The sequence below is a fragment of the Pan paniscus genome, chromosome 6 (assembly GCF_029289425.2).
Source record: "Pan paniscus chromosome 6, NHGRI_mPanPan1-v2.0_pri, whole genome shotgun sequence".
Classification (NCBI taxonomy): Eukaryota; Metazoa; Chordata; class Mammalia; order Primates; family Hominidae; genus Pan; species Pan paniscus.
This window is the reverse complement of record NC_073255.2, coordinates 81,106,681-81,127,768: the sequence shown is the minus strand read 5'-3', so window position 1 is coordinate 81,127,768 and position 21,088 is coordinate 81,106,681. Positions and strand designations below refer to the sequence as shown.

The 21,088-nt window shown below is 43.2% G+C and overlaps 1 non-coding gene across 1 annotated transcript; it reads right to left on the bottom strand.

The window, feature by feature from the left end:
- Positions 1-2,980: 2,980 nt before the first annotated feature.
- Positions 2,981-3,084, bottom strand: LOC112440548 (U6 spliceosomal RNA). The gene has a single exon (XR_004672753.1). It is a non-coding gene; the product is annotated as a U6 spliceosomal RNA (small nuclear RNA).
- Positions 3,085-21,088: the final 18,004 nt, after the last annotated feature.

Sequence of the window (21,088 nt, the reverse complement as noted above, 5' to 3'; positions counted from 1 at the left end):
CTCCAGGTAGTGTCAGGATGGAACTGTGGGATATGCAGTTGGTATCCAGAGAGTTGGAGAATTGGTGTAGAAACTCTGCACTCACATTTGGTCAGAAGTGTGTGAGTAGAGAGAAACATGGGTTCTTCTCTCACTTGTCTACCTGCTTAACTGCATAGGAGAGGCAATGCATGGTGCTCATGAACAAAGCAAGCATTAAAGTCAAACAAGACCCAACATTTGACTCAGTCTTAATATCCAGGTGAGCTTGGGCAAATCACTTATTATCCACAAGTCTTCATCATTTTGTGTGTAAAATAGAGATAACTGTGGCACCTATCTGTGATTTTGTGAGAACTAATGAAATACTATGATTGGTGTTATTGTGATCATTATACCTATTCTAAACTATTTGACAAGGACAGGGATGCATAATAACGTCAACAGATTAGAAACTGTAATGAGGTCTCTTGGGCAAAATTCCATACAAGCAAATTACTGTCTCTCCAAAGCATTCCTGCCACACTTAATTCACCATTCCCTGAATAAAATGTGCCATTTTCATTGTCCAGGTCTTTACAGTGCTGGTTTCCCTGCCTGGGCAGCTCACTCCAACCCATTCCAGCCCATTCCCCACCCCTCCACCTCCCCCTTCCCTCCCCACTCTCATGCAACTCTTCCTCATCTTTCAGGACCCGGTTTCAATGTTATCTTAACTGGAAGCTTCTCTCACCCTCCGGAAGAGCTTCCCATTGCACTTCATGCATGTACTGTTATTTGACCATTTTTGTGTTATAGTTCAAGTCTTTTTGTACCTGAATAAGATGTTGCCCAGTCAGTCTCTCTTCCTGGACTCTGAAGTCTTTCATGGTAGATTCAGCTGAAAGTGACATAAAGACATTCTTTAAAAAAAAAAGAAAAAAAAAAAGAGGGATGACACAGACAGACATCAGTACTTAAAAGTTTTAAATGGTATGTGAAAAGCAAACAAAATTCAAGGGCTTCTAGGAAAAATGTAGGAGGGAAGGTGTCACTGGGAAATAGGATAAAGGGTAATTTTTATTTTATTTTATTTTTTGAGAAAGGGTCTTGCTCTATTGCCAAGGCTGTACTGCAGTAGTGCGATCACAGCTCACTGCAGCCTCAACCTCCTGGGCTCAAGAAATCTTCCCACCTGATTTTTATTTTATTTAAGAAACACAGTCTTACTCTGTTACCAAAGCTGGAGTGCAGTGGTATGATCATAGCTTACTGCAGCCTCAACCTCCTAGGCTCAAGTGATCCTCCAGTCTCAGCCTCCCTAGGAGCTGGGACTACAGGTGTCCACCACAATGTCCAGCTCATTTTTTTTTTTTAATTTTCAGTAGAGACAAAGTGTCATTATGTTGACCAGGCTGATGGTAATCTCCTACCCTCAAGCAGTTCTCCCACCTCAGCCCTCCAAAGTGCTGGAATTACAGGTGTGAGCTGCCACATCTGGCTGAGGGGGTTAATTTTTAATTATATAAAGAGCTCAAAGCAAATAGTAGAAGGAGCCTAAATGCCTATAGCGGCTGACTGGTAAACTGTGATACATCCATATAATAAAATATTATGCAACCATGAAAAGGATTAAGAAAGATCAATAGGTATTGTCATAGATGTCCATGAAATATGAAAATGTGAAGTGATGTCCAATTAGCCTGTATCTTGAAAAATATGGCCCTTTTTCTCAATAGCAATTATTTCCTGAGATAAGATTATGGGTCTAAAGAGCAAAGGAAAATTTTCACTTCTTTCTTAAAAATATTTACTATTTTTATAATTTAAAGAGATTAAATAAATAGATCATCAAATTAGTAAAAGACACATTAACTCTATAAATAAATGGAGAAGTCACAGACAGCCCAGGCATGGTGGCTCACACTTATAATACCAGCACTTTGGGAGGGGGTCGGGGAGGATTGCTTGAGGGCAGGAGTTCCAGACCAGCCTGGAAAACATAGCAAGACATCATCTGTACTAAAAAAAAAAAAAAAAAAAAAAAAAAAATTGCCAGGCACGGTGGCATGTGCCTACAGTCCCAGCTACTGAGGTGGAAGGATCACCTGAGCCCAGGAGGTCAAGACTGTGGTAAGTTGAGACTGTGCTTGTGCCACTACACTCAAGCCTGGAAGACAGAGCGAGACTTAGTCTCAAAAAACAAAGACAATAAAGAAATAAAGCTAACAAGCTAACATAAGAAAAGATGTTAAAATGTGACAAATAAGATGGGCACAGTGGCTCACGCCTGTAATCCCAGCACTTTGGGAGGCCGAGGTGGATGGATCATGAGTTCAGGAGTTCAAGACCAGCCTGATGAACATGGTGAAACCCTGTCTCTACTAAAAATGCAAAAATTAGCCAGGCATGGTGGCGTGTGCCTGTAATCCCAGCTACTCAGGAGGCTGAGGCAGGAGAATTGCTTGAACCTGGGAGGCGGAGGTTGCAGTGAGCCAAGGTCATGCCACTGCATTCCAGCCTGGTGAGAGAGCAAGACTCTGTCTCAAAAAAAAAAAGTGACAAATGAAAATAAAGTAATATGAGGTCTTTTATTTATTAAAAATAATCAAACAGAAAACAACTTGTTACATTATAATACCCTGTGCTGGCAAAGGTGCAGTGAAATGGGCATTTTCTTATACTATTAGTGATGTTTAAATTGTAAATAAACCTTCCAGGGTAAAGCTTGGCAATTTTTAAAAAATAATACAGACAGTGACTCACTATACTGCCTCCTCCAACTCCTGGCCTCAAGCAGTCCTCCCACCTCAACCTCCAAAAGTGCTGGGATTATAGGTCGACAGCCACCATGCCTGAAAGCTTGGCAATTTACATCAAGCATAATAAGAATGCTCATACCCTGTGACTCACAGTAATCTCACTTCTGGAAATATCATCTTTGGATATAATTCAACCTAAACAAAAGGTCATATGCACAAACACAGTGAAAATCTTGGAGTATTTTTTTTCTCTTTTTTAAAAAAATATGGAATGCTTCGCAAATTTGCATGTCATTCTTGCACAGAGGCCATGCCTATCTCTCTATTGTTCCAACTTTAGTATATGTGCTACCGAAGCAAGCATGAGTAATTTAAGATAAAGTGGTTAAGTGAAATAAGGAAGAGTTACGGGGAATTTAAAAATCTATGGTATTTATAGGGATCTCATAACAGCTCAGTAAATATTAGCTGCTACTTTTATTATTTTTATGGTAATTCCACTCAATTAAAAATTGTTGCTAAAAATTACCATTGTCATGGAACATAATGTATCCTACAGTATAACTGTAAAAACAGATACAATTTGTCCCTTGGTATATGGGGGGATTGGTTCCAGCTCCTCCATTTCTATGTATACCAAAATCCACACATACTCAAGTTTTCCAGTCAGTCCTGGGGTATTGAGAGAGATATATATATATAAAATGAGAAAATTAGTGAGGTGTGGTGACAAGCACCTGTAGTCCCAGCTACTTGTGAGGCTGAGTCAGGAGGATTGCTTGAGCCTGCAGTGAGCCATAATTGCACCACTGCACTCCAGTCTGGGCAACAGAGTGAGACAGAAGGTTGACTGTTTAATAGAATTTTTCTGTTGACTTGAACATATGGTCAGGACTGTGGTATATGAAAATTCTTCATAAGATAACTATCTAATCCAATTAATGCTGGAATTGGGAACAGAAAATGTTTTGGTGACTATTTATTTCTTCACTTGCTGTTATATAAACTATTGCCAGTGGGTACTTAACAACCAAGAATGTCATCTCTGAGCTACCCACAATGAAAGGTGATGTCTGGGACCCAGGTGTGTTGAGGTCCCCATGTCTGGGCTATGGGTGCTGAGTGGGACTTACTTATCCATCCATTTTCTATATTCCAGCACTGGGAAACTTGGGTTTATCCATCTTGATAAAAGGTCATTTAAATTCCACTTGGCAAGAACCACAAATGGAAGAAAGGTCACGAAATCACAGGCTAGCCCTTGTTCTCAAGGGAATCTTCAGCTTAGGTGGCTCTGTAAAAGAGGAATCACATTGTTGAAAAATCATCGTAGGTCAGCTGAGGTGGCCCATACCTATAATCCCAGCCCATTGGGAGACTAAGGCAGGAGGATCCCATGAGGCCAGGAGTTCAAGACCAGCCTAGGCAACACAGTGAAACCTCATCTCTACAAAAAATTAGAAAATGAGCTGGGTGCAGTGGCACATTCCTATAGTCCCAGCTACTCTGCAGGCTGAAGTGGGAGGATGAAAGTGGAAGCTGCAGAAGTGGAAGCTGCAGTGAGCTCTGATCTCACCACTGCATGTCAGCCTGGGTGACAGAGTGAGACCCTGTCTCAACATACACATACATACACACACACACACACACACGCACACACACAGACACATGCAGACACACACACACCCCCTCATCTCAGTCTGTCCAGCCTTGACTAAATAAAAGGGTTTTCTGGTTACAGAAGAGGTATGCTCTTTTGTAGGACAGGGAGGGACCAGCAAGCTTGTTCACAGTCTTTTCCTCATCCTCTGCTTAGTTTTCCAAGAACCCTCACAGTGGAAACAGAGTCACTGGGAAAAGGACCTAAATCTTTATATTACCAGGGGAGAAATATGCCTCCTTTGTCAATTAATAAATAGAATACCTGCCTTAAAATCGAGGGAGTTCTGCTAGAATGAATCACTCCCTACAACCCTGACCTATGCAGGGAACATGAAAAACTGGAGTTTGGCCAGGCGCAGTGGCTCACACCTGTAATCCCAGCACTTTGGGAGGCCGAGGCGGTGGACCATCTGAGGTCAGGAGATCGAGACCAGCCTGGCCAACATGGTGAAACCCCATCTCTACTAAAAATACAAAAATTAGCTGGGTGTGGTGGTGGATGTGTGTAATCCCAGCTACTCAGGAGGCTGAGGTAGGAAAATCAGTTGAACCCGGGAGGTGGAGGTTGCAGTGAGCCGAGATCGCACCACTGCACTCCAGCATAGGTGACAGAGCGAGACTCTGTCTTAAAAAAAAAAACAAAAAACAAAAAACAAAACTGGAGTTTGGGGGCCTATAATATTGTAGGCCACATTCCAGATTGAAGAGACCTTACCAAAGTACGGCCTTTCCACAAAGCACTGCCAAACACCAGCTGGCTGTCTCCATGGGGCAACACCATATCTCTGGCTCTTGTTTCCCCAGGAGATGCTCTATTCCAGCCTTCCCTTACATTTTGTATCCCACACATTTCCTAGCGTAAGGCCTCAAAACATAGCAGGCTGCCGAGTCACTGCTGATCTACTGCATATCTGACTTCAGACTCCAGCAGGGCACTTTGTGTTTGAGAAATTAAAGAGAAGAGAATGGACCCAGACTGATGCTGGCCAACTTAGCGGTCCAAATATATAAGCTGCTCAAACTGAGTACAGTGCCTCTGATTTTCTGAGTCTGCCCTGCTCCTAGGGCTCTTTGGATGAAATTAATTTCTCCTTGTTGAAGAAATGGTTTGCTAGAATATAAAAAATTTGGTCAGGCACAGTGGCTCACGCCTCTAATCCCAGCACTTTGGGGGGCCGAGGCAGATGGATAACGAGGTAAGGAGTTCAAGACCAGCCTGGCCAACATGGAGAAACCCGTCTCTACTAAAAACACAAACATTAGCTGGGTATGGTGGCACGGGCCTGTAGTCCCAGCTACTCAGGAGGCTGAGGCAGGAGAATCGCTTGAACCCAGGAGGTGGAGGTTGCAGTGAGCTGAGACTGTGCCATTGTACTCCAGCCTGGGTGACAGAGCAAAACTCCATCTCAAAAAAAAAAAAAAAAAAAAGAAAAGAAAAGAGAATATAAAAAATTTAAAGAAGAAAAAAATGTTAAAATAAAATTTTCTCCTAAAGAGCACTCAAAAGCACACTCCCACCAATGCTGGATCTATTTATCTCTCTCTTGCTTTTTTTTTTCTGAGATAGGGTCTCTCACTCTATCACCCAGGCTGGAGTATAGTGGCAAGGTCATGGCTCACTGAGGCTTTCAATTCCTGGACTCAAGCTATCCTCTCACTTCAGCCTCCTAAGTAGCTGGGATTGTAGGTGCATGCCACCATGCCTGGCTAATTTTTTTCATTTTTTGTAGAGAGGGTGTTCTCACTATGTGGCCCAGGCTGGTCTTGAACTCCTGGGTCAAACTAATCCTCCTGCCTTGGCCTCCCAAAGTGCTGGGATTATAGGCCTTAGCCACTGTGCCCAGTCTATTTATCTTTCTATAACTCATATATTAAATCTTCCTCCTTAAATTGCCTCCTACCCACCCATCTGCAGGGATAGCAAACACAGGTATCAGCGGGTCAGGCAACCTACGTGAGGGAAGGAGGCTGGAGTAATGTGGGAGACCGGGGGAAACTGTAGCAAACTGCAAGGTATTCACTTCAACAGTTCTTCAACACTGTGATGCTCAAACCAAACACAGAAACAGGAAGCCCAGTTCAGTCACCAGCAGCCAACGTGGGATATTTCATCTACATGCTACAAGGCAAACTGCTTAGGATGAATGACCTGGTCTCCACCAACCTACTCTTGGGGTCCAGCCACTCCTGCCCAAGTCCCTACACTCTACTGACATGACCCACATTCACAGTACTCTCCTGACACCTTTTCTTGTTCACTTTTTTTTTTCCCCAACAAATTTTTTTTTTTTTTTTTTTTTACTTTTTTTGAGACAGAGTCCCCCTCTGTCACACAGGCTGAAGTATAGTGGGGTGATTATGGCTCACTGCAGCTTCCATCTTCTGGGATCAAGTGATCCTCCCACTTCAGCCTCCCAAGTAGTTGGGATTACAGGCATGTACCACCACACCTGGTTAAGTATATTATTTTTCCTTTTTCTTTCTTTCTTTCTTTTTTTTGTTGTTGAGATGAAGTCTCACCCTGTCACCCAGGCTGGAGTGCAGTGGGATGATCTCGGCTTACTGCAACCTCCAACTCCCAGGTTCAAGCAATTCTCCTGCCTTAGCCTCCCAGGTAGCTAGGATTACAGGTGTATGCCACCATTCCTAGCTAATTTTTGTCTTTTTAGTAGAGACGGGGTTTCACCATGTTGGCCAGGCCGGTCTTGAGCACCTGACCTCAGGTGATCCACCCACATCGGCCTCCCAAACGGCTGGGATCACAGGCACGAGCCACTGCACCCAACCAGTTTATTATTTTTTCTAGGGACAGGGTCTCACTATGTTGCCCAGGTTGGTCTTCAACTTCTGGGCACAAGCAATCCCCTGGCCCCCTCCTCCCAAAGTGCTGGAATTACAGGCTTGAGCCAACACATCAGGCTCTAACAAATATTTCTTGAGCACCTACTACATACCAGGCACTATAATAGGTGCCCAGGAAACAGCAGTGAACAAGGTATAAGAGTTTCTGCCCTCACAGAGCTTATAGGGTAGCAGGAAATTGATATAGTTTGAATGTTTGTCTCCTCCAATTCTCATATTGAAATTAAATCCCTAATGTTGGAGGTGGTGCCTGGTGGGAGGTGTGTGGGTCATGGGGGCAGATCCCTCATGAATGGCTTAGTGCCCTCCCCATGGTAATAAGTGAGTTCTCTCTCTACTAGTTCATGTGAGAGCTAACTGTTTAAAGAGGCTGGCACCTCCTCCCCTCTCTCTTGCTCCATCTTCTCACCAAGTGATGTGCCGGCTCCTCCTTCTCCTTCTACCATGAGTGGAAACCTCCTGAGGTCCTCACCAGCAGATGCTGGCACTATGCTTTTTTTTTTCTGAGACAGGGTCTCACTCTGACACCCAGGTTAGAGAGCAGTGGTGTAATTATGGCTCACTGCAACCCTGACCTCCTGGGCTAAAGAGATCTTTTTACCTTAGCCTCCCAAGTAGCTGGGACCATAGGCATGCATTAGGCATGCATCAGTGTACCATCATGCCTGGCTGATTTTTTTTTTTTTTTTTTTTTTTAGTAGAGACAATGTCTCACCATGTTTCCCAGGCTGGTTTCAAACTTCTGGGCTCAAGCAATCCTCCTGCCTCAGCGTCCCAAAGTGCTGGGATTACAGGTGTGGGCCACTGTGCCCAGCCTGGCACCATGCTACTTGTATAGTCTGCAGAACTGTGAGCCAAATAAACTGTTTTTCTTTATAAAGTACCCAGCCTCAGGTGTTTCCTTATAGCAATGCAAAATGGACTAATCTAGGAATCGTATGCCAGCACTTACCAGACTGTGATGAGCATGTGACAGAAGTACAGAGTGGGACTGAAACGTTCCCCAGGGGCTTCTTGTTGCATCAGAGAGAGTGGGGTGAGACATCTCGGCTGAGGCTAAAGATGAGTAAAGACGAGAGTGAAAGAGTGATGATGGGGGTAAGGAGAGGGTTTCCTGAAGAAGGACCAGTGAAGTCCCCCAAGAAAACTGTGAGGTCACTTCCTGGAAATCACCAGCATCCCATTTCCCATTGGCAAGGAGCTCAGCATGGTCCCTTGGATAACCAAACCTATGCCCAAATCCCATCTGTGTGAGTCTATCTGCCGGGACCCTTCTTAGCATATTAGAGTCCAATCAGGAGACAAAAACCACTCAAAAGTTTAAAGTGGTAAAATTTAATACAGAGAATTATTCATTATAACAGGGCAACAGCATAATAAGAGATTGGCTACCAAAAAGTAAAAAGAACTCTAGAGAACATAGGACTATCAGAGGCCAGGCATGGTGGCTCATGCTTATAATTCCAGTAATATGAAAAGCCAAGGCAGGAGGATTGCTTCAGGCCAGGAGTTTGAGACCAGCCTGGGAAACACAGTGAGACCCTGTCTCTACCAAAGAAAAAAAAATAGCCAGGTGTGGTGGTGCACACCTGTAGTCCTAGCTACTTGGGAGGCTGAGGTGGGAGTATTGCTTGAGCCAGGGAGGTCATGGCTGCAGTGAGCTATGATTTCGTCACTGTGCTTTAGCCTGGGCAACAGAGGGAGACCCTGTCTCAAAAAAAAAAAAAAAAAAAAAAAGTATAGGACCAGCTGATACAATGAACAGTAACTGCCCCTACTGTCCCTATGATGAGATGGAGTGACCAAGAAAGGGACTCCTCACTAGGGCTGAGATCCAGTCACCCTTGGAGAGGGCACAGTCATGGGTAATTCAATGGCAGAATTGCTGCATTACCACATGGTGGAACATGCTAGCAATCTGCCCTCTGGAATTTGCTGAAAATCTGCCTTCTATGGTGCTAGATTAAGCTATGAATGAACAGTTGTCTCACTACAAAACCACCCATGCAGGTGCAGAGAAACTGCTGGTCACTGGGTGCTGCTGAGCACCGTGCAGGGCAGGAGCCCAGTGCTGGACAAGCTCAGTGGCTGTGGAGATTGACACACTACAATCAGAAAGAACAGCCTCTTACAAAGTCCCTCTAGCACAATGTAGTGACAACATTTAATAATGCACCAGCTGATAGAGGAAGCATATAAGGAACCCACGTCTATGTTTGCAGAGCAGGCAGTGAAGGGTGAATTTGGAACTGATGGGCAGTCATTGGATGGATAGCTGGTACATGACACATTTCAATCTAGCAAGGAAAAAAGGAAGAGAGAAAAGAGATAGAGGACCAGGCATGGTGGTTCACTCCTATAATCCCAGCAGTTTGGGAGGCCAAGGCAGGTGGATCACTTGGGTCCAGGAGTTCGAAATCCAGCCTGAGTGACATAGTGAAACCCTGTCTCTACTAAAAATAAAAAAAATTAGCTGAGTGTGGTGGCTTGTGACTGTAGTCCCAACTGCTCAAGAGGCTGAGGTAAAAGGATCCCAAGTGTCTGAGAGTTCAAGGCTGGAGTGAGCCATGATCACACTATTGCACTCCTGCCTGGGTGACACAGCGAGATCCTGTCTCAAAAAAAGAAATGCTGGTGAAGATTTGAAGAAATTGGAACCCACATACATTATAGGTAGGAACAAAAAATGGTTTAACCACTTTGTTTGGGTGTTTCTTTCTTGTCATTTTAATTTGATTTTTTAAAAAATCGAGATAGGATCTCACTATCTTGCCCAGGCTGGTCTCTTTTAACTTGTAGGCTCAAGTGATCCTCCCACCTCAGCCTCTCATGTAGCTGGGATTACAGGTGTGAGTCACTGCACCTGACTGGTGTAACCACTTTGGAAAATAGTTTCTCAAAAGGCTAAATGTACAGTATCATAGAATGCAACAATTTCTCTCCTAGGTATATATCCCAGAGAAATAAAAATATATGTCCACACAAAAACTTATAAATGAATATTCATAGCAGCATTATTCACAGTGGCCAATACATGGAAACAACCCAAATGTTCATCAACTGATGAATAAACAAAATGTGGTGTGTCTCTACCATGGAATATTATTCAGCCATAGAAGGAATGAAATACTGACACATGCTATGACAGGAAGGAATTCTGAAAACACTGTGCTAAGAGGGAAAAAAAACTGAGCCACAAACAATCACATATTGCACAATCCTATTTATATAAAAGGTCCAAGCCGGGTGCGGTGGCTCACACCTGTAATCCCACTTTGGGAGGCCGAGGCAGGCAGATCATGAGGTCAGGAGTTTGAGACCAGCCTGACCAACATGGTGAAACCCTGTCTCTACTAAAAATACAATAATTAGCCAGGTGTGGTGGCAGGCGCCCATAATCCCAGCTACTCAGAAGACTGAGGCAGAAGAATTGCTTGAACCCAGGAGGCAGAGATTGCAGTGAGCTGAGATTGCACCATTGCACTCCAGCCTAGATGACAGAGCAAGACTCTGTCTCAAAAAAAAGAAGAAAAAAAAGGTCCAGATTAGGCAAATCTATAGTGACAGAAAATAGATCAGTGGTTGCCTATGGGAACACAGGGGGATGAGGGGAGTAGAAGTGGCTAAGAAGTGTGGATTTCTCTACAGGGTAATGAAAGCTTCTAAAATGGATTGTGATGATAGATGCACAGCTCCATGAATATTATAAAAACCACTGAATTGCATACTTTGATAAATGAATTTATGGTATGTGAACTATATTTCAATAAAGTTGTTATTTAAAAAAAGGGAATGGGGGCCAGGCACAGGTGGCTCATACCTGCCTATAATCCCAGCAATTTGGGAGGCTGCGGCAGGAGGATCACTTGAGGCTAGGAGTTTGAGACCATCCTGGGAAACACAGCACTATCCCATCTCTACAACAAAAAATAAAAAATTTAGCTTTGCATGGTGGTGTACGTCTGTAGTCCCAGCTACTTGGGAGGTTGAGGTGGGAGTACTGCTTGAGCCCAGGAGTTTGAAGCTACAGCGAGCCATGATCACACCACTGCACTACAGCCTGAGTGACAGAGCAAGACCCTGTCTCTAAAAAGGAAAGAAAAGAAATGCAAGTTTTAATCACTCTGTGAGGGTAAACAAATTTGAGGGGAAACAGAGAAGAACAAAGAGCACTGAATGGTGAGAGTGGGAGGCTGGTTACACTCATTGCTAGCTAAGGGACTTCTGAAAAATTCATGAGTAAAATCACAGCTCTGGGGGTCAGTCAGGCAGCCAAATGATGAATGTTAAATCCATTACAAATGCCCACCATCTTTCTTTACATTCCTTCTAGTGCAAAATTCCTAACTGCCTAAATAGCAAGTGTTCTGAAATGATAGCAGCTGTTTATTAAAGAAATAACATCTCAAATTTTAAAAATCATGAGTCAAATACTATTTTCCTCCTCCCATTTTACATGTGTGCAACCTAAACAACAGAGAATTTAAGTAATTTTTCTAAGTGGCAGAGCACAGATTTAAATCCTATCACTTTGGCCTCAGAGTTGGTGCTTTATTTTATTATTTTAAAATTCATCTTTTTTAAAACCAAGAGGCTTATGCAAAATTCTGCTAGGATTCAAAAAAAGCCTCTTGCTTTTCCTGACCATGGGTGCAGGCAGGGCTCATGCTGCATTTTCTTTACTTATAATTGGATGGAGACATGATGGATGGAGATATGATGACAGGAGCTCTCTTGGTCATCGTGCACCAGAAAGGAGAGTGAAGAGAGGCACAGGGAAGCCAGTCTTAACCATGTTTGAGCAACTGAACCAATGTCAGCCTCAGCCTACCTGCACAATTACTTTTATGTGAGAAAAACAGGCACCTCCCTATTTGGAAAATCACAGCTAGCTACAGTAGCAAACATTCCTCAAGTTATTCCTGGTAACATTATTCCTACAGCCCCAATCCTTTTAACTCATGACATTAGCTCTACATTTCTCTATTGTTCCTAACATCTAGTTCATAACCAAGAGCTTATGTTATTAAATAAGCTTTGAGTTAACAGGATTAATGAATGAAGAGTTTAAAGATACCAAAAAAATCTCATAGAAGTACACGCTGAATGTGCCAACTGACTACTATGAACTAATTTACTTTTGAGAAACATGCTATTTCTTATATGCTACTGACAGTGCCTGTAAAAATGGTGCACTTTAACTGGCTGTTTTATTTTCTCCCCAATCTTAATATCTAATATCCACAGACCGAGATCAGAGCACCAGCATATACAATGTCACTTTATACTAGAGTTAGGAGGTGAAACAAAGAGTAGAAATCAGACTCACTTTGCTAGCTGCTCTCCTCTGTCCAGAATATTTTAAAGGAGACTGTATTCCCCCAGGGCTCACTGACCTGGCACTCTCTCCTTGCGGAGGCTCACACCACTGTCTTGTGCAGCTCTCAGTGCTTTTCCAGAATGTGTCACCATGCTATAAAACACCTTCTCCTCCACCTCTCAACCTAAGCATGTGTTACTTGGCTTCAGGACAGCTTGTCTTCTCACTGTCCTGCCTTTCCTTCTGAACGTCTTGGTCTTTGTGGTGGCCTCTCATCTCACTATCCTGGTGAAGCTTTGGGGTCATTACTTCTTCAGTTGCTTCCCTCACTAATATATCAATTGAAGACAGTATGGATGAGTTGCTTTAGAGTACAACTACTGTGACCCTAGAACCAGCTGGTCCCAGGACTTCTTCTGACTCTAAAACCAGATATAGTTGGAATAAAATATGCTCCCTAGAATGAGATTGTCATCATTACCTGGACTTTTTAATCTGCACTTTTGCTCATGCTATTCCTTCTATCAGGAGTAGCTTTGTCTCTCCCTGGTGACATTCTTCTCTTCCAGCAAGGCCTAATTTAAGTGTAATTTACTTCATAAAGTTCCTGTCACCTTGGAATTAACCTCCCTTCTACATAGTGTCATTGTTCACCTTGTTCAAATCTTTATAAATTCAGGCTCAGGCCTGTGTGGTCACGGAGTGTGACTTTTTACCAAAAGGAACACCTTGGCCAGGCACAGTGGCTTGTGCCTGTAATCCCAGCACTTTGGGAGGCCGAGGCAGATGGATCACCTGAGGTCAGGAGTTCGAGACCAGCCTGACTAACATGGAGAAACCCTGTCTCTACTAAAAATACAAAATTAGCTGGGTGTGGTGGTGGGCACCTGTAATCCCAGCTACTCGGGAGGCTGAAGCCAAAGAATCACTTCAACGCAGGAGGCAGAGGTTGCCGTGAGCCAAGATAGCGCCACGGCACTCCAGCCTGGACAACAAGAGTGAAACTCTGTCTCAAAAAAAAAAAAAAAAAAAAAAAAGAACACCTCATGCACTTTACAAGGAGCTCCTTCAGGAAAGGATGGCACCTCGTGTAGAGGAGAGATCTCTGATTGATTAATTAATTAATTAAAGACATTCAGAAATTAAATTAATTAAAGACATTCGGAAATTTAGCTTTATCACAGGCAGCTGTTCACATGTAAAACTAATTTGGTTACCTTCATCTGTATACACATGTAGCTAGTGAATTGACATAACTATTAAACTGGAGAATCAACAGAAACATGCCAAGGACTGGCCTTTACCTTCCACAGTGACCTCAATTTCAGGAACCTTTCCATTACTCTCAGGGCTTCATGGTCTTTTTGGGGACTGCAAAGCTGAAAAATAAGCACAGAATTACTTTGGTATATTGTAGGAAAAAAATACAGAAGGAGATGCTTTATAAGAGCAGAATATTAAAATTTATTCAGTTTGGCTCTTTTCAAAGGAACCTGCAGAATTAAACTTGTAGTGTAATCCTCCACAGGGGGCTCAACAAAGCCATGGAAACATGAATGAAGTGGGATTGCAAATGTGACATTTCCAAGAAAAATTTTTTTTTTAAAAAAAGAAGGAAAAAGAGGTCCATTAAATAAAACACCTTAAAAAGCCAAGAAACTAACTGCCAGTTCCACAAAGAGAGTGGCCAATGATTCTGTGTGATTTAAGGAATGCTGAGAAAGGATGTCTTAACGCAGTGAAATATAATAGGAAGTACAGGTAATCTCTTACCTTTAGTGTTTATTTTATTAGCCATTCCAGGAGGCGAGTAGGAAATAACTAGTTCAGGTCTAGAAAGAAAACCAAGAAATGTTATGGTAGTCAGTACAATGGTGGTCTCACAGCTAGTAAAACAGTCGTGATGTGAGCAGTGTTTTTCCCTAAAGGAGTTCGCAGAATCATCCTGTAATGTAACAATAATTTCTATCACTGTGGACAAAAACCCTGACTTTTCCTTCCCATGACTGGCAAGTAATTATATGAAGAGTAAATTACTTCTTTCATGAAAAAAAAAATTAACACTAGTATACTTTCTTCAGTCACTAAAATTCTACAGAAATGTAGATATAATAAGAAACTCAACCATCACATCAGGCCAGGTGCGGTGTCTCATGCCTGTAATCCCAGCACTTTTGGAGGCTGAAGTGGGTGGGTCACCCGAGGTCAGGGGTTCGAAACCAGCCTGACCAACTTGGTGAAACCCTGTCTCTACTAAAAACAGAAAAATTAGCTGTCTCTACTAAAAACACAAAAATTAGCCAGGCATGGTGGTGCATGCCTGTAATCCCAGCTACTTGGGAGGCTGAGGCAAGAGAATCGCTTGAACCCAGGAGGCGAAATTTGCAATGAGTAGAGATCACGCCATTGCACTCCAGCCTGGGCAACAAGAGTGAAACTGTCTCAAAAAAACAAAAAAGAAAAGAAACTCAATCATTAATATTTAGTTGCTCACAAGATTGACCCAGGAATAACAGAGCAGCTAAAACCCAGCAAATTAGACTTCATTCAAGTACTTAGGTGTACTGTGAGCCACCATGGTGCCTCTCAACACCATGGAGGCAGTGGTCACTATTCTTGCACTGACGAAGACAGCTGAGTACAGGATGGGGGACTGCAGGGGCAATGGAGAGTGCCAGGACTGCAGCTCAGAGCCAGGCTTTTCCATCAAGGACTTACAGCCACGCCTGTCACCTCTAGCTAGAAAAACATTTTAGTAGAAATATCATTTTATTGTTTTAATTCCAGAAATGACTACAGTGGCAAATATAACTTACTTTTTTAATATTGTTGTTGTTGTTGTCGAGGCAGAGTCTCACTCTGTTGCCTAGGCTAGAGTACAGTGCTGTGATCTGGGCTCACTGCAGCCTCTGCCTCCCAGATTCAAGCGATTCTCCTGCTTCAGGCTCCCAAGTAGCTGGGATTACAGGCACCAGCCAATATGCCTGGCTAATTTTTAACATTTTTAGTAGATATGTTGGTCAGGCTGGTCTTGAACTCCTGACCTCAGGTGACTCACCTGCCTTGGCCTCCCAAAGTGCTGGGATTACAGGCGTGAGCCACCATACCTGGCCTGGAACTTACTTTTTAACAACAAACTTGGTTTTATTATTCCACAGACGATCCTTTCAAGTCATGGAATTCCAAACCAGGTAGGGCTTGGAAAGGAAATTCTGTCTGGCAAGGCTTCTACATACAGGAACTCGGGGTTTGATTCAAACACAGAATATAGTACTTTTACTGCCTCAGTGAGTCCAAGAGCTTGAGCTGAAAGTGCAAGATAACATAATTTGTAGAAGATAAAATTTGACACACACATTCTTTTATTTGTATCTGCATTCTCAAGTACATTATGAACAAGTTCCCTACAATCGAGCAATAGTCACTTCATATTGAAGGCATTTTGCTTAGGATATTGGGCAAATCTGAAGAACAAGCCTAAAAGATAAGTACTTTCAGGAGGAATATTTTAACACTTTTCTTTGTTTTTTTTTTTCTTTGAGATGGAGTCTTGCTCTCTTGCCTAGGCTAGAGTGCAGTGGTGTGATCTCAGCTCACTGTAATCTCCACCTCCCGGGTTCACGTGATTCTCCTGCCTCAGCCTCCCAAGTAGCTGGGACTACAGTCACACGTCACCACACCCAGCTAATTTTTTGTATTTTTAGTAGAGATGAGGTTTCACCATGTTAGCCAGGATGGTGTCAATCTCCTGACCTCAAGTGATCCATCTGCCTCAGCCTCCCAAAGTGCTGGGATTACAGGCATGAGCCATCGTGCCCGGCCCATGTTAACACTTTCAATCAAAAGGAGAGTTATGTTATCAGTCAAAATGACCTCTGTGTTCTAAGCAGAGATGACCGAAGGCCATTCCAAACAGCAGTGGCCCCTAGCAGCCTTTGCATTCTCATCAAGAGGCAGGGTAGCTGTTCAAAGACAGGTGGTGTCTATGACGCAACTAAGCAGTACTCAGTAAGTTCAAGTCATCAGACACAGAGTAGTCAGGATTCCTGATAAGGGGCAGGAAACGTCAGCACCAGGTATTGAGATAATGGACAGGAATGCCCGGGAATGCTGCAAGTGCTCCCCACTCCTTACTTCCTTCTCCATGACAGATACACCCAATCAACTGAAACACACTTTCTTGCTAAACCTCCTCAGAATTGTTCAGGACAGCATTCTAGGAAACTGCTGTCAACAAATCTCAGTATTTTTCACACGTGTGTTAGCCAGATTAGAAGTACAGACGGTGGAATGACACTTATCCCAATGCCTCCCTTCCTCTCCCATTCTGACACGTGAGAAAGCTGAATCCAAGAGAAATGAAGTTGTCTGCTTGGTTTCAATAGCAAGTGTAGTAGTAGAAATAAACCAAAGCCTGGTTTCTGGGACCTTCCTTTTTTAGGTCCTGAATTTCTATAATTCATTCAGACATGATCCTTCATTGATATGTTATTAAATTAAAGACATATTGTAGGGGAAGGACTATGAGTCCCTTCATGTCTATATCAAAGAGCAAGACTCTTGTCTCCAAAAAATAAAAAATACAAAAATGTTTTAATTAAAAAAAAAGTGTGATGGTCTTTGGCAATGTTTAAATAGAAGATAAGAGTATCACTTTCAAATAAGCTGACACTTTCTGAACATGTAATAACCAGGGTCACAGAATCACAGAGGCCAGTGAGAACATTAAAAAGTACCCCTGTGAGCCCCAGTGACACATACACCACCAGGAAAATTTCCTGTTCCTGTCGCTCCAATGAATCCACAGCAACATAATATCAGCAAGTGGCACGATCTGCCTCCCCTACCTCCAGGAAGCCACAGGGAAAGTGGAGAGCAAAGGGACCATTCCCTGTGTCACTGATAAGTGAGGCTCAATGGGAAACATGAGGCATGAGGGGCATCCAAAGGTAGGTGACAAGTTCAGTGTCTCCCCTTTGTCTTCCTGCTTCATGTATTATCGGCATCTTCTGCTCTTTTCATGATAAGGAAGGAGGCAGCAACAGCATGTCTACTGTGGAAATGTGGGACTACTCATCGGGCATCATGGAACTTAATGTAGAAGTTTATACAGCCCTGGGAAGCTTTCAGAACTTGGTCTCCTAAGGCTCCTGGTTTTCTAAGGCTCTTGAACAGGCAGTAGACTGTGAACCCCCAGGAGTTCACACTGGTTTTCTAGGGTCTTCACACTGCTAACCGCAGTCATGGCAACTCCCTCATTTCCTTTTTAAACAATTGTTTTCCCAATTATCCCTTTAAAATTGGGCAGTTTAGGCTGGGCATGGTGACTCACACCTATAATCCCAGCACTTTGGGAGGCTGAGGCAGGCAGATCAATTGAGGTCAGGAGTTTGAGACCAGCCTGGCTGACAATGTAAAACCCCATCTGTACTAAAAAATACAATAATTAGCTGTGTGTGGTGGTGGATACCTGTAATCCCAGCTGCTTGGGAAGTTGAGGCATGAGAATCCCTTGAACCCAGGAGGCAGAGGTTGCAGTGAGCGGAGATTGTGCCACTGTACTCCAGCTTGGGCAATAGAGCAAAACTCAATCTAAAAAAAAAAAAAAAATTGGGTAGTTTAGAGCCTCTGGTATAGCGAGTGTGCACAATGATTCGTGGTGATGAGCTATTAAACATCATTAACTAGGTTATGGTGGTTTTTTAAAATCGTGACTGGCTAGGCGAGGTGGCTCATGTCTGCAATCCCAGCACTTTGGGAGGCTGAGGCGGACGGATCACCTGAGGTTGAGAGTTAGAGACCAGTCTGACCAACATGGAGAAACACTGTCTCTAGAAAAAATACAAAATTAGCTGGGTGTGGTGGCGCATGCCTGTAATCCCAGCTACTCAGGAGGCTGAGGCAGGAGAATCACTTGAATCCAGGAGGTGGAGGTTGCGGTGAGCCAAGATTGCGCCATTGCACTCCAGCCTAAGCAACAAGAGTGAAATTCTGTCTTAAAAAAAAAAAAAAAAGAAAAAGAAAAAAAAGAAAAATCAATACCCAGCAGATGGTGAGACATCCATAATGTGACCAGGTGCCAAGGAATGTCCATAAGGATGGAACTGCAGTCAAGTCTCCTGAATTTCCTTCCTTGGGCCCCTTCCCTGGGCCCACCCCCTACCCATATAACCACATCCTCACTTTTCGAGGGACACTCAAAGCAAGCATAGTACTCACTTCTTAACCAATCCATCCCCTCTTCCATCCCCAACACATGGAGAGAACTTATGTTAGCCTTGTAAATAAGAAATACTTACCATCCCACAGTTATTTTTCCAGTCTGCCTTTTTTTAACCACTCACCTGGCAGAAACTTATTCTCCTGGCCGGTAGCTATTTGTAAAACTGGTCTGCCTCCCTATTTTCACATCAAAGATACTAATTCTTTAGTAGAAAGGAGAGTATTCTAAATCAGACAATTAGCAGATCACCTAGAATTTCCACCCCCTCCACAGAGGCACACAAACAAGAGAATTAACCCAATTTGCTGTCTATAATAAACAGGATGTTCTACTCACCACTGAGCCCCAGAGGTTGTTACTAGATGACTAATCCCTAGCAGTAATGGCTACAATGGCGCAGTTCCCTATTGTATTACTGTGTGCAGAAATTTGAAAGGCACTCTTCTCCCACCCCCATCTTCCCTAACATACTTTTGCACATCAATCCATTAAGAATCTGAAGTGTAATTTATCTTATTCACTATTATCCTGTTAAATTGCTCTACAGCTGCCATGGGAGTAATTGCGGTGATTAGTGATTCAGACTTCTTGAGCAAAGGGCCTTAAGAAGGTTTCATTATTAAAACGTCCAAAGGTTTTATTATTGAAATAAACCTGAGATAGAGCAGTATGCCTCCATAGGGCAGTCATACTAATGATTCTTAAGTTACGAAGGGATGTCAGACTCATCATCAATGTTGCGCTTGTGAGTATGACTAACTGGGAATTTATCAACGAATAAAACCAACTGGCATTCTGAGAAGGAAGAAGAATAATCTCATTTTAAGTAGCATATGAAGTGCTGTGCAACCCTTTAAAAAGCTGCCTTTGGCTGGGCGCGGTGGCTCATGTCTGTAATCCCAGCACTTTGGGAGCCTGAGGCAGGCAGATCACCTGAGGTCAGCAAATAGAGACCATCCTGACTAACACGGTGAAACTCCATTTCTACTAAAAGTACAAAAAATTAGCCAGGTGTGATGGCACATGACTGTAATCCCAGCTACTCGGGAGGCCGAGGCAGGAGAATCACTTGAACCTAGGAGGCGGAGGTTGCAGTGAGCCAAGATCATGCCATTGCACTCCAGCCTGGGCAACAAAAGCAAAATCCCATCTAAAAAAACAAAAACAAAAACACCTGCCTTTGGCCAGGCACAGTGGCTCAGGCCTGTAATTCCAGCATTTTGGGAGGCCGAGGCAGGTGGATCATATTTACCTCCTAAATATCTCTCAAAACCTCGCTTCCCCTTCATATTCACTGGCACCTCCTATTCAGCATCTCATCACTCATTCAACAATATTTAATGAGTATGAAGCATAGCTAGGTGTTTTTAAACAGAATAAAAACAGTGTGATCTTTGTTTTCTGGTGGCTCAACATCTAGTTATTTCTTTTTTCTTTTTTTTCCAAGACAGAGTCTTGTTCTGTCACCCAGGCTGCAGTACAGTGGCGCAATCTCAGCTCACTGCAACTTCCGCCTCCTGGATTCAAGCAATTCTTCTACTTCAGCCTCCCAAGGAACTGGGAATACAGGTGTGCACCACCACGCCCAGCTAATTTTTCTATTTTTAGTAGAGATGGGATTTCATCATGTTGGCCAGGCTGGTCTCCATCTCCTGACCTCGTGATCCACACACCTCAGTCTCCCAAAGTGCTAGGATTGCAGGCGTGAGCCACCGCACCCAGCAAACATCTAGTTATTTCTTATCTGAACTATTCACGTACACTCTTGTCTCTTACCATTCATTCACAGAGTAGTACCCAGTCTGGGAATGGTAAGAGACAAAAGTATACCTGGGTACACCATGCCAATAGTACCCAGAGTGTCTCCTCCTCAAAACTGAGATTTTATTCAGGGGTCAGTAAACTTTTTCTATAAAAACCAGACAGTAAATATTTTAGGCTTCTGGGCCATATGTTCTCTGTTGAAACTACTCAACTCTGCTCTTGTAACATTAAAAACAGCCATGGACGATATGTAAACCCATGGGTGAGACTGTGTTCCAATATGGTTTATTCATAAAAAAAGGCATCAGGCTAGATTTGACCCATGGGCCACAGAGTTTGCCAACCCCTGATTTAATTGCAGTGCTTCTTACTCCATTGGAATTATCCAGATTCCTTTCCATAGCCTAGAAGGTGCTCCATCCTCATCTGAGTATTACTTGCTTCTCCAGGATCCACTATGCTCCAGCCACCCTGACCATCTTTATGGTGCTTAAACACTGTGCCAAGTCCATTCACATCTCAGGTCCCTGCACTTCA